Raw genomic sequence first — 15,512 nt, 5'->3', positions numbered from 1 at the left:
TCTCGAGCTTAGTGTTAGGATATGGGACTAGGGCTCACTCTCTCGGGCTGAAGCTCATGTCGACCCACTCGTTGGGCCATCAGTCTAGCGGTCTTGGTTTCGCCACCTCCCTCTCGGGCAAGCAGAAAACGTATGGGTGGTTTTTTATTTGCAACTACAAACCCATTAGATTAAACCACAATCACTAGGTGAAATCCCCATTAAAATACATCTAACCTATCAGCAACCAAGACCCAACAATAATATCAACACATATTTGCTAAATCACACCCCAAGAGTGGGGGTTTTAAGCCACACATCAAGAAATAATAAAATACACCTTAAATGATACTAAAATCAAATGGGTATAAGGAATTAATCCTTGATTTAAGCAAAGGAAGAAAAATGGAGAATACCCACTTCCAACTTGGGGAAGATGAAATCCTTCTTTCTTCAACTCTCCCAAAAGCCTCTCCAAACTTGAGAGAAAATATCTCATAAAGTACTATTCTATTGTGAAAATTAAAATAAATGTTCCACTCTTCAAAATTAATAACAAGTTTAGTATTTATAGACTTCAGAAAATAGTACTGGCGGATCTTTCAGCAAGGTTCATCAGAATCACCGATTAACTCAACGATTCATCATTTGGTGTAGTTTGTCATCGTCTTGCACTAGTCTTCAGCATGTTCATGCTCTGTGTCATTGGGTGAGATAGTACTACTTCGCGGAATTATTCGGCGAAATGCCGACTACTCCTTTCATCGCCTTTTTGATTCTACTCCTTCAGGGATTCGCGTACTGGAACAAAGGGCGGAGTGCGTCCCTTCGGCGAATCGCCAAGTGTGATTGGCGATGCTCAGGCTTCAGCTTCTTCGTTCTTTTCAGCCTTTTTGTTCCTTTTTGCGCGTAAGTGTCCATGCTTCCACTAAAACTTCAAATACCTGAAACTTAAGAGTTTTCATAAGATATTGAGACAAATAAACATTTGAGGACACTATTTCTATCAAAATAAAGCCCTAAATGAGTCCAATTTGTGGACTCATCAGTGGAAGAACTCATAGATGAATAAACTTCACATACCTTAATCAATACCCTAACAAAAGCTTTTAGCAATGGAGCCTTTGTTCTTGACCTTAGCTACAACCTCTAGCTTCTTTTTCAATGGAGGTTTTCTTAGAGAGAGAAATATTTGAGAGAGGAGTGATTTGGGGTTTTGATTTGGGTCTACTGTTAAGTGACTTAAAGTTGGTGGTTAATGACTTAAAAGTATATATATAGGTGTATAAAACAAATATAGAAGGACCCCCACTTAAAACTAGTCGAATAGGAATTTACCAAAAACCCCTCGACTAGGAAGCCCCTTGACTGGGGTCACGCCCACTTAAACGGTCTGTCAAGGGCACCACGGTCCGTTGTGGTGCTCGTGGTCCCTTGACTAGTGACCCTCCCTAGCTTGGAAAACCTCATTGAGACTAAGGGAAGTCCACGAGACCTCTCACAATCCGTGGTCAAGCCAACGGGTCGTGGTGATGGTCGTGGTCCCTTAGGTAGTAGCGAGGCCTAAGGACCTTGGCTCCCATGACACTAAGGGATCTTCACGGACCGTGGTCAAGACCACTGGTCATGATCAAGGGTCCCTACTTGGCTCTAAAATGTTTTGACTTCTCTCGTCCTAAGGCACCTTCATGAGCCTTCCCATGATCCGTGGTCAAGACCACGAGTTGTGAAGCGGCTCTTGGAGGTAAGCCACATTGAGGCTGCCCTTAAGGAGCTACTTCCTTGGTCTCATGAACCACACCACGAGCCGTTGTGGTTGTCATGGACTTGAGGCAGTGTGCTTCCACTCTTGGGCAGCCTTGGCCTTGGCTTAGGCCTTGCCCCCTTGGCCTTGGCTCTTACCCCTAGCCCACTTGGCCTTAGCTCTTGCCCCTTGCCTTGTCCCTTACTAAGCACTAGATGGCTTACTAGTTTACGGAGTGTAAGACGGGCCTTGACGTTCAACCCCTAAACCCCTCATTCCAACCACGTAAAGTCTCATCTACGACTCTAATTCATATACATCAAACCTTAGAACCCTAGCTTGAGGCTCTAGTTTGTTCTACTAGATTCTGGGGTGTTACACAGTCCATGACCAACTATATATCAAAATCAAACATATTTAACAATATAAGGCCAGCCCAAGTGTAACACCCCTGGATAGTAACTAAGCAAGATCGAAACACCTGATCCACTACTAAAGACTCACCCACAGGGGTCGACACACACAACGGCGCTATCATAGGCACACAACTCATACCCATACGAGAAGCATAATGCATCATCACATTAGAATTTGTAGAGCCTAGAAAAATAAAGTGGATATGGGATGATGGCATAAAAGAATCGTACATGTGATCAAATTATCTGATCCATTAGCTTCCGCATTCGCTGGAGCTTCATAGAAATGACCCTATCCACCTCTGCCCTGGCTATCAGTCCTACCACCAAAAAGTAACCTACAGTATACGGTCACGGTCCTCACCCTAACCTCGGCCTCCAAATGGAGGTGATTCTGGTGGAGATGGTAGAGCTAGATGTGGAATTCAAACAATCTGTCTATGCAAAGGGAAATATCTGGCGCAGTAACCTAACTCACCATAGCCAAAACAAATCAAAGTTGATCTCCTCCTAGAAACACAACCACCATGGCCAGAAGTTCTAGTCTGGGACCCATGACTCTAAATAGAGCCAACCTCACTCTAGTTATACCGATCGCCCTATAAAATCTACAAAGAGGGCGGAACAGGCTGGGTGGGCAGACCCTACTAAAACAAGTGTACAGCCCTAATTTATGAATCTCTAGGCCTGGAGTAGGACCTACTGTAGCTACCCTTATATCTAGCTATCTGGTCGCTACCCCTTTGGGCCTCAAAATGAAGCTACTCCATAGTGCGGGCATGATAAAAACATCTAGAAAGGAGCGACCCACTGAGAGCATAGATTAAGCATCAATCCACACCTACATTCTAGATCTACGAACAAAACATCGAACCCTCTCTTCCTCAGTAGGTAGAATCATAGTGGCATGATAGTAGAGCTCATGAAATCTCACTCATGCTCAGAAACTCTCATAAAATCCTGCTCTTGAGAACTAATCCCTGAGGTGATCTTTGACACCGTAAGATGAACCTAGACAAAAAGGCCTCAGAAAACTCAGTCCAGGTTATTGAAGGAGACCTAGCTGGTCTAGTCTCAATAAATGTACACACCACTATGTGGCTGGCCTATCAAGTTGATACACATTAAAGTCGACTTCTTTCGATCCCATGAGAACCAAGGTATGCAACCACTCACGACAAGTAGTCAGAAACTCGTGGGCCACCTCACCCAAAGCCCTAAAAAACCTCGAAGGTGAATGCCTCATGAACACTCCAAGCATCTTCTACTCCTCTAGTGGCATTGCTCTAGCTGCAATCACGAGTTGGTACCCAAAGGTGGTACCTGGGCCTGAGGTGCCTCTAATGAAGGTTGGTCCTACTGACCTGGTGCAGTTACCGGTACTAGCACTAGTCTTGGTGCTAGTGCTGGTACTGGTGCTGGGGCTTGTTGCATGCCACCCAACACAGTCAGAAGCTGCACAATGGTTTCTTGAAGGTATATCGTCATAGCCGGTCCGGATGGTGGTTGTGCTAGTCCCGGCTCTATGGACTGATATGGAACATGGGCTGCTGGAGGATCCGCTGCAGACTCTGGACCCTAATCTCTAACTGGTGGTGGTGATGCACCTCTACCTGGCAAGGGAAGTCGACCTCTAACTTGACTCGCCTTGCAATGCGAACAAGCCTTCCTCCAAAAAGAGTGAAAAAAGTGAGATTTCAAGAAATCAATAACATACAAGCTGCACGAAAGTGATACATCAGAGAAGAATTCCTAATGACATCCTATAGCCTCCTAAATATAGGACATAGACATCTTCGCACTGATCCATATGATCTACTACGTATAAGCCTTGTACAAGTGAGATTGGTGAACTTGAGGTTGTGATACCAACCTGTCACGATTTGACTTCCCGAATCATAATGACATATACTAAATCCCACCAGTAGGTAAGTTGACCCATACGCAGAATAATAAGTAGTGCGTATAGTGCATACAAGGGAATAACTAAATAACAAATAATGTTAATAATAGGAAAAGACATAAACGAAAAAAAAAGCCAAAAACTATATACAAAAGAAACCCTCCCAGAACGTGGAAGTCACGAGTAGAAAGCTGTCTAACAAGATAAATATAAGAAACAAAAATGGACCACAACAAGCTGTTTCAAAGGCAAAAAACAGGCTAACATATGTACAGAAGAAGACAGGTTGGTCCAGGACGCCAAGTGCTCACTCTCGTTTTCGATATCAACAAGCTGCATAGACATCATGAATGATCACCACTGGTAGTTAGTAGTAGGACTTACATCACGAAAAGATGAAGAGTGTAGGTTAAGTACCAACATAACGTACTCTACAAATATCATAGACCAACCAAGAAAGAAAGGTAAGAACAATTTGTAACACCTCAGACCTGGACAACAAATTGTTTTGTGAACCACGAAAGGGTTCACGGATCTGAAATGAACCATGGTTTGTCGACCTGCTCGTGGGTTCACACCCAACCAAGCGTGGTGGACCACAAAGCCCTTCACGAGCCATGGATCCCCACACGGGTCGTGGTAAGGCTCGTGGAAGCAAGGCAGAACACCCTCGAACTCAGGCATCACACAACAGAGCCCACCACGGGTCATGGAAAGGTTTGTCGTGCGTCAGCCAGCAGACCCCCAACCCAAGTGAAGAACCACGGTGGCCTTCACGGTCCATGGTCCTTCACACGGGCCATGGTATGGCTCCAGGATGAGCCTCCTAGAACCAGTAGACACTGGCCAGCAACCATGACCCACATGATGGGTCATGGTCCCTTTGACAGTCTGTTAGTGGCTCCGTGGTCGGCCCTCGTCAACTTTTAAGTCAGGGTCGTTTTGGTCTTTTCCCCTATGTACTGGGCATTTAGACTACGTCATTTAATACCTAAACTACGTTGTTTTACTCAGTTTAAACCTAATAATTTAGTCAAAACCTACCTAAAGCCTTTATTATCCAATATCACCAAAACTTAGAGCAAAAAGAGAAGAAAGAGGCGCCAGTTTTCTCAAGAATACGCAACAGGTTTTCTTCTGTTCCAACTCCAAAATCAAAGGATTTCTCCGTGAAATTTATGACCAAGTATGTGGGATTTCACTAGGGGGTTGCTTTCATCCACTAGGTCCCTAGAATTCTTCCAGTTCATTGATTCTTTACATCTTGTTTAGACCTAAGGTTTCTAAAACCATAGAGATTTGTTGTGATTTAGTTACTGTAGTATCCTTGATTGAAATAGTATGTTTCTTGGAAAGTTTACGTAATTCTTAGTATGAAACTCAGAACCCTAGTTTGTATAAATTCTCTTAGTTCATGAATTATACTTGCTAGGTCAGTTAAACAGATATTCACGCTCCAGATTTCAAATGTCACATTATCAGTACATAAATGTTGCATTCTCAGATTGCATGTTAGTATTTGAGCTATTTATTATTTATGTTACATTTGTATCATATACATATTCAGTTGGGAGTAGACTTAGCACCGAGTTGGACTAGGGTTCAGCATACCCTCATATCCCAAACTACGTGCCCCCATAGGAGTATAAGTCCCCTTTTTTGGGCATCAGATTTAGTGATCACGCCAGTCATGCCTTTATACCCCCGGCAATGTATATTGGGTCCTCTCGATGGGGTGTATACATCGGACTCAATGTTTAGCTAACGTGGTTTATGTCGGTTAATAGTAGCTCCCACAGTCAGACTCTTAGTACACTTGACCAAGTTTTCAGTACATATTTCAACATTCACCTTAGCATGTTATTTTCATGATTAGTACTTGGTCATTGCATTCAGCTTAGCTTTTCAATTATGTTTCAGTATTTGCTTCCTTGCTCAGTTTATGTCATTACTCAGTTATGCCTTGTTTTAGCTTATATATGTTTATTCAGCTTACTATCTATGTCCTGCATACTCAGTACATTCAAAGTACTAATGCATACTATGAGCTAAATCCTTTCATGATGTAGGTTCAGGTACTCATCATCCAGATCGCGCTTAGATCAATTCTAGGTCCGTACTCAGTAGCTTTAGTGGTGAGTCCTCATACTTCGAGGACAATAGACATGCTTTTCATTTTAGTCTTTTTATTCAGTTTTAAATTTTGTTAGAGTTAGCTGGGGAGCATGTCCCAACAACTCAACTCAGTTATAGGCTTTTCAGACATAGTAATAGAATCAACTTGGGTTGATGAATTTATCTTTCAGTCATTGTTAAACTCTTAGTATGGTTTATACATTCAGACTAGTTGGTTATTTCCAACATTCAGTTATCTATGGTATTTAAGCTTTCGCATAGTTTATGTTTTATTCTGTTATTCTTTGTATGCTTGATATATGTCAGACACAAGGTTAGCTTAGGGTCACTCATGATCCTAGGTCCTGTGTTATGTCAAAGGGGTAGCCTCAGGGCGTGACACAATCAGAAAAGATAGAATCTAGATATAAATAGAAGTTAAGGTAGATACGAAAAGAAGGCACACAAGCATACAAAAATTAAATCTAAGTATAGGCAACCTAAACCTTAGTGGAGTTCATAAGCCCAGAAGGTACACTTATGCGCAAGTTTAAATAAAACTTGAATGACCCCTATAAGCCCGATAGGTACACAAAATAGCTTAGTCTAATAGAAAGAAGAGTAACCCAAATCCAAATCCAAGAACATCAACCGACCTCCAAACCTAAGTAACCAAGAACTAGTCAACTCCTAGACAAACTAGAAAGAGTGACAATTAACCCAACTGGTGAACTCCTATCTAAGCTATTAAGAATTCAAATTAACCCAAGCAGCCCAACCATACAGTCCACTACTAGGGGCTTTAGCCGCCCAGCTAGTAAGAGTGACTAGGGTGCATGTTAACTCCGTAGAGGATCTCAGATATCCAAGCTACCTATACAACCATCTCATTCACAGGGGCATCAACTACCAAGCTAGGAAGAGTGACATGGGGCGTATTGACTCTGAAGCGGATCTCAAGTAGGCTCTAAGCCACCATGGGTTGACGACAACTCCAGAAGGTATCACATAAGGATCAAAGCTTGAAGTACTACAATCCTGAGAACACAAAAAATCTCTGGTAACATATTAGAGTCACAAAAGTAGGGAGAGGAGACATAAGGGCCAACAAGCTGCCCAAATGCCTAAACTAAGGTTCATACTAGCAGACCCATGTCTCCTATTCCAAACTACAAGTACCTAGTCTTTCTAAGCGGTGTCAGAGATATACCAAATTCACAAGGTACATGGATCTAAGGAAACACTAGTCTATCCTTGACTAAGGCCAATACATGTTCCAAAAACAAGTAATCAAACAATTAAATCACATAGCATGCTACAACACACATACAAGCCCCTACCAGCATTGTACTATCCTTGAAACAATAGTAATAAACCCTAAGTAATGGTTTCTAAGAATGAAAGCATAAATAACTAAGTACCTTCCCCTTATTCACAATCATCTTCATGAGTTTACAAATTCTTGCTTAATATAATTAGAAAGGAAGTTGTAGTCGACCTGTAGGCCGACCGCACAATCAAAATCATAAGGACAAATCTTTTAATTTCTAAACGTTATCACGCTATAAATAATAGGATCACAATGCCAACACACTCATTTAGACACCATAATAACCCAAAATAGAGACAAACCAATTTTAAGAGTCAAACAGGAATCATCGGATCCGTGCTAGAAATTTTGGAATTGACTCCTTCAAAGATCCTAAACCTTGAAGTGAACTTCTGTCCCAAAATAGAACATAATTTGAGGCTCAAAAAATCAGCTAACCACACAAAATAAGGAAAACACAAATTTAAACTTAAAACCCAAAGAAGGAAACAACATAATAGAGAAATTCACCTCAAACAGAGTGTCACCAACATAATCAAATAACTCCACCGTGTATCTCCGTCAATTATGAGTGTGTGGGACTTCAAACATTAAAATAAGAGTTTGAACTGAGGAGAAATTTAAAAAAATACCGAAAGGTGCCAAGGCTGGTCACAACTATGTTTGAATAAACAGCCAGGACAGTCGAATGTGCATCATTGTTAACTTGAATTACTTGAGTTATTGTCTCTTCGTTATGGTGTAAAGTTACCTATTTGCATCGATTTCTATGCACTGTGATGAGATAAGTTATATTATATGAAAACCAAAGGGAAATTGTTTTGACTAGTTATTAGGTCGAGGTCTTTATCGATGAGTGTGATTATGCCGAAGTCTTTGCCGATTAGTGTTATTGATGTCGAGGTCTATACCGATGAGTGTGATTATGAAGAAGTCTTTAGCGTGAGTATTATTTATGTCAAGCTCATTTTTGGCAATTGTTATTGATGATGAGGTCATTATCAGTGAGTGTTACTAATGTCAAGGTCATTAGTGACGAGTGATATAAAGGCTGAGCTCATTTCTGGCAAGAACTTAGATTATGGGTGGTCACCATTAGTCCCGATTCATATTTTTGAATGATAATCATGGTACTTGTGTTTGGTATGCTTGATTGTTGTGCTTAATAACCTTTATACATGTGATTAATGGTTTGATACTTGTGATTGACATACATAACACTTTTTGGTTGTTGAATTAAGACTATTGGACTGTGATTATGGAAACTTGTGAGTTGTGTATTATAAAACTTCTAAGCTGGATTGATTTCTATGCAGGTTGTTGTTTGAGGAGGTTCGGTTGGGATGAAATGAGTACTCAATTTCTGTTTAGTGTTTTTTAATAGGCTGTTTGCTAGGTACCGAGTTGTTTGGTACTTATTTCTTATTTGTACACTTGTGTAGGTTCCGAGCCCGAACCCACGTGATCTTCTTCTTCCTCTTCCTCTTCCTCCTCATCCTCCTCCTCCTCATCCTCCTCTTCTTCTTCTATCTGAGGCTTTCGAAGGACTTTGAGAGGTAGATGTTTTTCATTCTGGTGGGCCTAGTTGTTCCTTTACCTTATGTTTTGTTCTATTCGAGAAACAAATGCATTAAAACTTGTACTTATCTTTCAATTGTATATTTATGTTAGTGTGGCTTGTACACGTGACAATCATGTTTTGGGTTTTTATCAAAATGCCTAAGTTTTCCGCTCTTTTATGTTATACTTGCTTTACTTCCACAATTCTTTTATTTTGTTCGATTAAAGCTGGATTTTATTTGTGGGAATAGATGAGTGTCATCACGACCAATTGGATCGTGACACCGAGATGGGAGGGCTGCGAGCGAGATTTGTTATCCATCCCATATACATGCAAATCTACTTGTATATATTGTATCTAAAACTAATTGCCCATAATTTTGACCTCATATATCATGAGGTACATGTGTATGGATGTATCTAGAAGTATTTGGGAGCACCAAAATCTGGTAAGATTCGTATTATTACAAACTAAAGTATATCTAAGTAATTAGCTCATAAACTAGTGAGGTTTCTATATGTTTTCCTAGTATAAATAATAAATTTTGAATCGAGTAAATTAAATATGTTGTGATAGACTTTCAAATTTAAATTCTAAATCAGTCAATCGATTTTTAGATATGATTAAATAAATGGAAAAGAGCCAAAAATACCCTTAGACTATTTGAAAAGGTTTAAAATACCCCTCATCCATCTATTGGGTTAAAAATACCCCTCAATCCACCTATTTGGTATATTTCTACCCTTAAAACTAACAACCTTTTAAAAATATATATATTATTATTATCACTTATTACGTGTCATTTTCTTATTGGATAAATCAAATCCCAACCTATTTAATTTTTTCCTACCTACCCATTTTAGTGTCCATGACCCACACTCAATTAGAAGACCATTAAATTTTTCTCTCTCTGTTCTTATTAAAAAAAATCACGACTTCTTTCAGTCGAATGTTACAATTTTCAGTGCAATACAATTTGGTGTGTGCTGGTTTTTTTTTTTACTGATGGGAAGAAAATCTTACTTGAAATTATATTTACTTTGCAAAAAATTGAAAAAAAACTGGATCTCTGTAAGTGCAATCAACTCAGAAGAACTCCAAACTTCAATCGTTCACCAAGTATTGATACTTTGCAGCTAGGTGGACGTAAATCCATAAGTTAATAGGAAATTTGGACAGGCTAATTGATCCATATCTGAAAACTTATGGATTTTTTGCTAAAATTCCTTCAATTAGGAGTTGATTTTCTATATAAACACTGCAAATTGACCACGAAGATATGTGGAATATACTTGCATGAGTATAAAACAATGGTGGTATCTATTGCAAAACTAAGAGATGTGGAAGTTTTTAGTAGGTTATTTTTCAGAAATTTTCATCATTTGCAATACAAATTTGATAAACAATTTTGATAAAGGAACTTCTCATATTCATACGAAAATAAGAAGTATAGTACTGAAAATTGCATCATTTGACTGAAATAGTTTTGAAATTTTTGAATAAGAAAAGAGGAAAAAAGAAATAAGAAAGAGACTTAGGGTTAAAGGGAGAAAGAATCAATCAATCAATTTATTTTTTAATGAGTCTTTTAATCGAGTTTGGGTCATGGACACTAAAATGGGTGGGTAGGAAAAAAATATGGGATTTGATTTATCCAATAAGAAAATTGCACCTAATCTATCTATACATAAAAGGAGAAGAAAAAATGACGCATGTCAACACCACAAATTTTCAGTATTTTAAATAATTTCAAACAATTAATAATTAATAATTAATTAAATAAATATAGACACATGTCAATAATTAGAATTACAACGACACATGTCAGCACCACAAAAAATAGGATTTTTAAATAATTAAAAAATATTAATCTATCTTATCTATCATAGTAGTAGAAAAACCACATGTTAGCACCATAAAATTTTCAATTTTAATTTTTTAAATAGTTTTAATTTGTGTTAGTTAGTTATTTTCCATTTAAATTTTAAAATGTTAAAAATAATTAAACGGATATTTTTAGGGATAAGAAATAACCGTTTCTAGTCTTTTTATTTTAAAAATATTTAACTCTATCTTTATCATTTACATTTATTTAATTATTTCAAAATTTTGTATTTATTTCAAAATAAATAATCAGCAATTCATTTCGTGTGTGTGATTTCCTTTTTAAATATCTAATTTTTATCTTTTAAATTATCAATTAACTAAATAGAATTAATTTTAAAAAAATTATCAAAAAAGTAATTACTGTTTTAGAAGACAAGATAGCGTTTTTTACCTAATTAAAATTGTTTGATTGTTTTTTTTTAAAAAATACGTTATAATTTAAAAGAAAATTTAGAGTCTTGAATTTTGAGTTTAAAAATTTGCATTTATCTTTTTTATTTTGATTTACTGTAAAGGCAGTAGTGGATTCCTAAAATATAGGTTATAGGTAACTGATTAAAAAAATTCTTCTTCCTTTTTAAAACTCTATAAATCAAATTATTTTAATTCATGAATCGAAAATTTGACAAAAAATTATAATAAAAATGACAAACTCACAAATAATTTTCATAATAATTACAATTTTCAAATTAAAGAATTACCATCCTATTTTTCTTCAATATTTGCGTTATATAATATATGAACGAAATTTTTAAAAAAACATTTTAAAAAGAAAATAAAAAAAGGAATCTCCCACGTTTGTTATTAAAAAAAATAATCTACAATTCTTTTTTTTAAAATATATGCAAAATTTTTAATTTATTAAAAATAATTTAAAATATGAAAATCATAATAAAAACTGCTAGCAAAAAAAAGAATAGAAAAAAAGACACGTTTTACAAAAACTCGTGCAAAATAAAAAATAATATCCAAACGTGTAAGTTTTTATATTTGAGTAATTAATTTAAAATTTAAATTTTAAAAGATAAATAACTAATTTTATCCCTAGAAAATAGCTAACCGCATAACACACATTTAAATAACAAAAACTATTCTTAACTTCATCTCTTACCTTTTCTTAAAAACCTATTAATTTCAGAATTGCTTATTTTCTTATATTTATTCAACCACTTCAATATGATAACATTTTTTGCTTTTCGTGTTTTTTTTTTCCGATTCTAACGATTTTTTTATTTATGACAGTTAATCTTCAACATTTGAAGTGATGAGTAATAATATATAAATATAATGGTGGTTGTATGTTGGTGATTTAGATAGTAATTTGTAATTAGCATGTTATCGTTATCAAGTTTGAATATGTCTGGATAGGTGATTGTGAAAGAATGAATATAGATTTATTTTGGTGGATTGTGCTTCTAATTTGATAGATTTATTGATCAAGAATCTATCAGCAAAAATCGCTCCCAAATATACATTCACTAGAGAATTATATCTATTTTTGTAGTTAAGAAAAAAGTATACTTTTATAATTATCATTATGCAGGTCATTATTTTTTTTACGATTTATTGAAAAAGTTAACTGGGAGTCATTGTTAATAAGGCCTACCAATTTCCTCTTGCATTATTTTTCTATGCATGTTTTGTATAAAAACTCCAACCTTTTGACATTTACTATAGTGATTGTGGCTATTGCAGGTGCAATGAATGTGATTGTTCATACAATATAACTGGTATTAATGTTATGCTCCCATTTTTATTGTTCATAAAGAATATAAATATTACTTGCTTTATTTATATAGTTTGTTGGCAGACGCTTAAAATATTTTCAATGCTCTTTTGAAATATTAATTGAGAAGTTTTAAGACCGAAAACATTCCTGAAAATATGAATATATTATTTAGTAAATATTATTTTCTGTCTAAAAAAGCATTTAATAGAAAAGAGGGAACTGAAAATTACAATATAATAGTATAAACATTGTATTAGTAATAGGCATACATGCATTGATGTGATTAAGGTCAAGTGAAAGACAATGAAGGCATATATATGGGACACAACAGACAACACTCAACAGACCAAGAAACTAAAGGTATGATTCTTGAAAAGACTGATAATTTTTATTGTTATATTAACATGAAAGTGATCTTTTTTTCAATAATGGGTTCCGAAAGTCACAGTGAATTAAAGAGGTAAATTCTGATTACACTATAGTAAAATGTGCTCTGAAAATCAGTTGAATAATTTTTTTCGTCAAATTTATCTGTACATATGAATGATTCTTTTAAAAGGGCGATAGTATTATTTTTAGGTGAAAGATGTGCTAGCTTGGCATGTATACTTTCGGTGAAATTAATTATGCTCAATTTTTCTAGGTGAAAGCTGTGCAAAAAAAAATAAGGGCGACAAAGCACTATATGCATGTATGCTCCAATATGTTGATTTCATAAACGGTTCAAATTAATTAGTATATATATAGGCTCTCCATATTCAGCATTTCAAAAATTGGAAATCAATATTTTATTAATATAACTAAAGAATTTTTTATATACAATAATCACCGCCTTTCACATATTTATATGTATAAATTATATATATATATATATATATATATATATATATATATATATATATATATATATATATATATATATATATATATATATATATATATATATATATATATATATATATATATATATATATATATATATATATATATATATATATATATATATATATATATATATATATATATATATATATATATATATATATATATATATGAATACTTAAACACACATACTTATTTACCTTGTTTTCCTTTCTTAAATATAAGACAAGCTTAAATATTTTCTTAAATTGTTGTAGTCACACTTGTGCATGGTATCAGAGCTATGGATGAAAAGAAATATAAAAAGAAACATACTAGTAGAGAGTTAAGAAAAATAAGAAGAAAATTAAACAAATTATATCCGGATTATAAACAACTCAATAACACAAAAACTGATAACGCCAAATTAGATCAATTAATAGATAATATATCTAAAATAGAATATAAATATATTCAATATTTAAATACACAATGAATAACGAGAATAACCAATATAGACAAAAACTTACTGAAATAATTATAGCAAAAAGACAAGAATTGACACATAGGCAAAATAGACTTAACAGTAATATATTTGCAGGAATTTGTAAAAAATCTATAATAGCACAGAGAAAAACTATTTTATATCTACAAATACAAATAGAAAACTTAGAATATAAATTCCAACACAATTTATAAATGAATAAAGAAGAATACGCAATAGATGAAAACATATGAAACTATGACGAATTTAAAATAAAGATAATATTTCTAATCTAGGAAGAAGATATAAGAAAATAGGTGACAATCTAAGTTTAATGTTAGAAAAAGAAACGGTAAAACTAGAAGATAGTTTAACTGCTATGATAAGAATAACAAAAGAAAATGAAGAAATTGATAGAAAAATGGAAATTGAAAAAATAAAACAACAAGCAAAAAAGAAAGTACAACAATTAGAAGAAGAACTAGAAGAAAAAGAAGAAAATAACCAAGATAATCTACCTGAAATAAGAATTGATGAAATGAACGACGATGATCTAGATAGAACAACATTCAGAAACAAGCGAAACATATACGGAACTTTTAGCAAACATAGATAATACAAAGAATTTAGAAATAAATACAAGACACGTAGACATGGATGAAAAACCTACTACATCAGGAATAAAAGACCCAAAAATTTAAAATATTATAATGCAAACTATGAACAATATGATAAAGAAAAAACTATATGGGATAAAAGATTAAATAAAAAATGGACACCTAAACCAATAACTGAACAACATGATTTTTTAGATTTGAACTGTGTAGCAGATATAACTAAAATAATCCAATTATGGATGGGATATACATCAAAACAATTAATAGATAACAAAATAGGAATGACAGAAACACCAGGATATATAGAAAGAACACTTATAGGAACAGTAAAATTATGGCTACAAAATTTATCAGATGAAAGTTTAAAAACTTTAAGAAATAATAAAAAATCTAGATGGTGAATTAGCTACTACAACTATGAAAATATTATATAAATACGAAATAGATATAAGAAATGAATTAGTAGTATGACAACAGAAGTAGAAGAACAAAATAAAGAAAAAATCATAAACTGGAATCTAATGACAAAATTAGCAAATATGTAATATGTGTTATATAGAAGAATATACATGTGCATTTAGAGAATACTATTATAAAGGAACATATAGCACAGAAGAAAGTAAAGAAATAAGAAAATTATATTTTACAAAATTACCAGAACCTTTTAATTCAAAAGTAATAAAAAATTGGAACGAAGCAGAATTAACGGATACCTTAGGAGCTAGAATAAAACTCTTGCAACGATGGTTTATGGAACTATGTGAAAAACATAAAGAAGAAACAAAAATGAAAAAAATATTAGTAAAAAACTTGGCATGTTGCAAAAATAAAACAACACCCCAATTTGGTTGTACGGATAGGTATTATAAAAATAAAAAAAGAAACT

Source organism: Solanum tuberosum, unplaced genomic scaffold (assembly GCF_000226075.1).
Source record: "Solanum tuberosum cultivar DM 1-3 516 R44 unplaced genomic scaffold, SolTub_3.0 scf00014, whole genome shotgun sequence".
NCBI lineage: Eukaryota > Viridiplantae > Streptophyta > Magnoliopsida > Solanales > Solanaceae > Solanum > Solanum tuberosum.
This window is presented reverse-complemented; position numbering follows the sequence as displayed.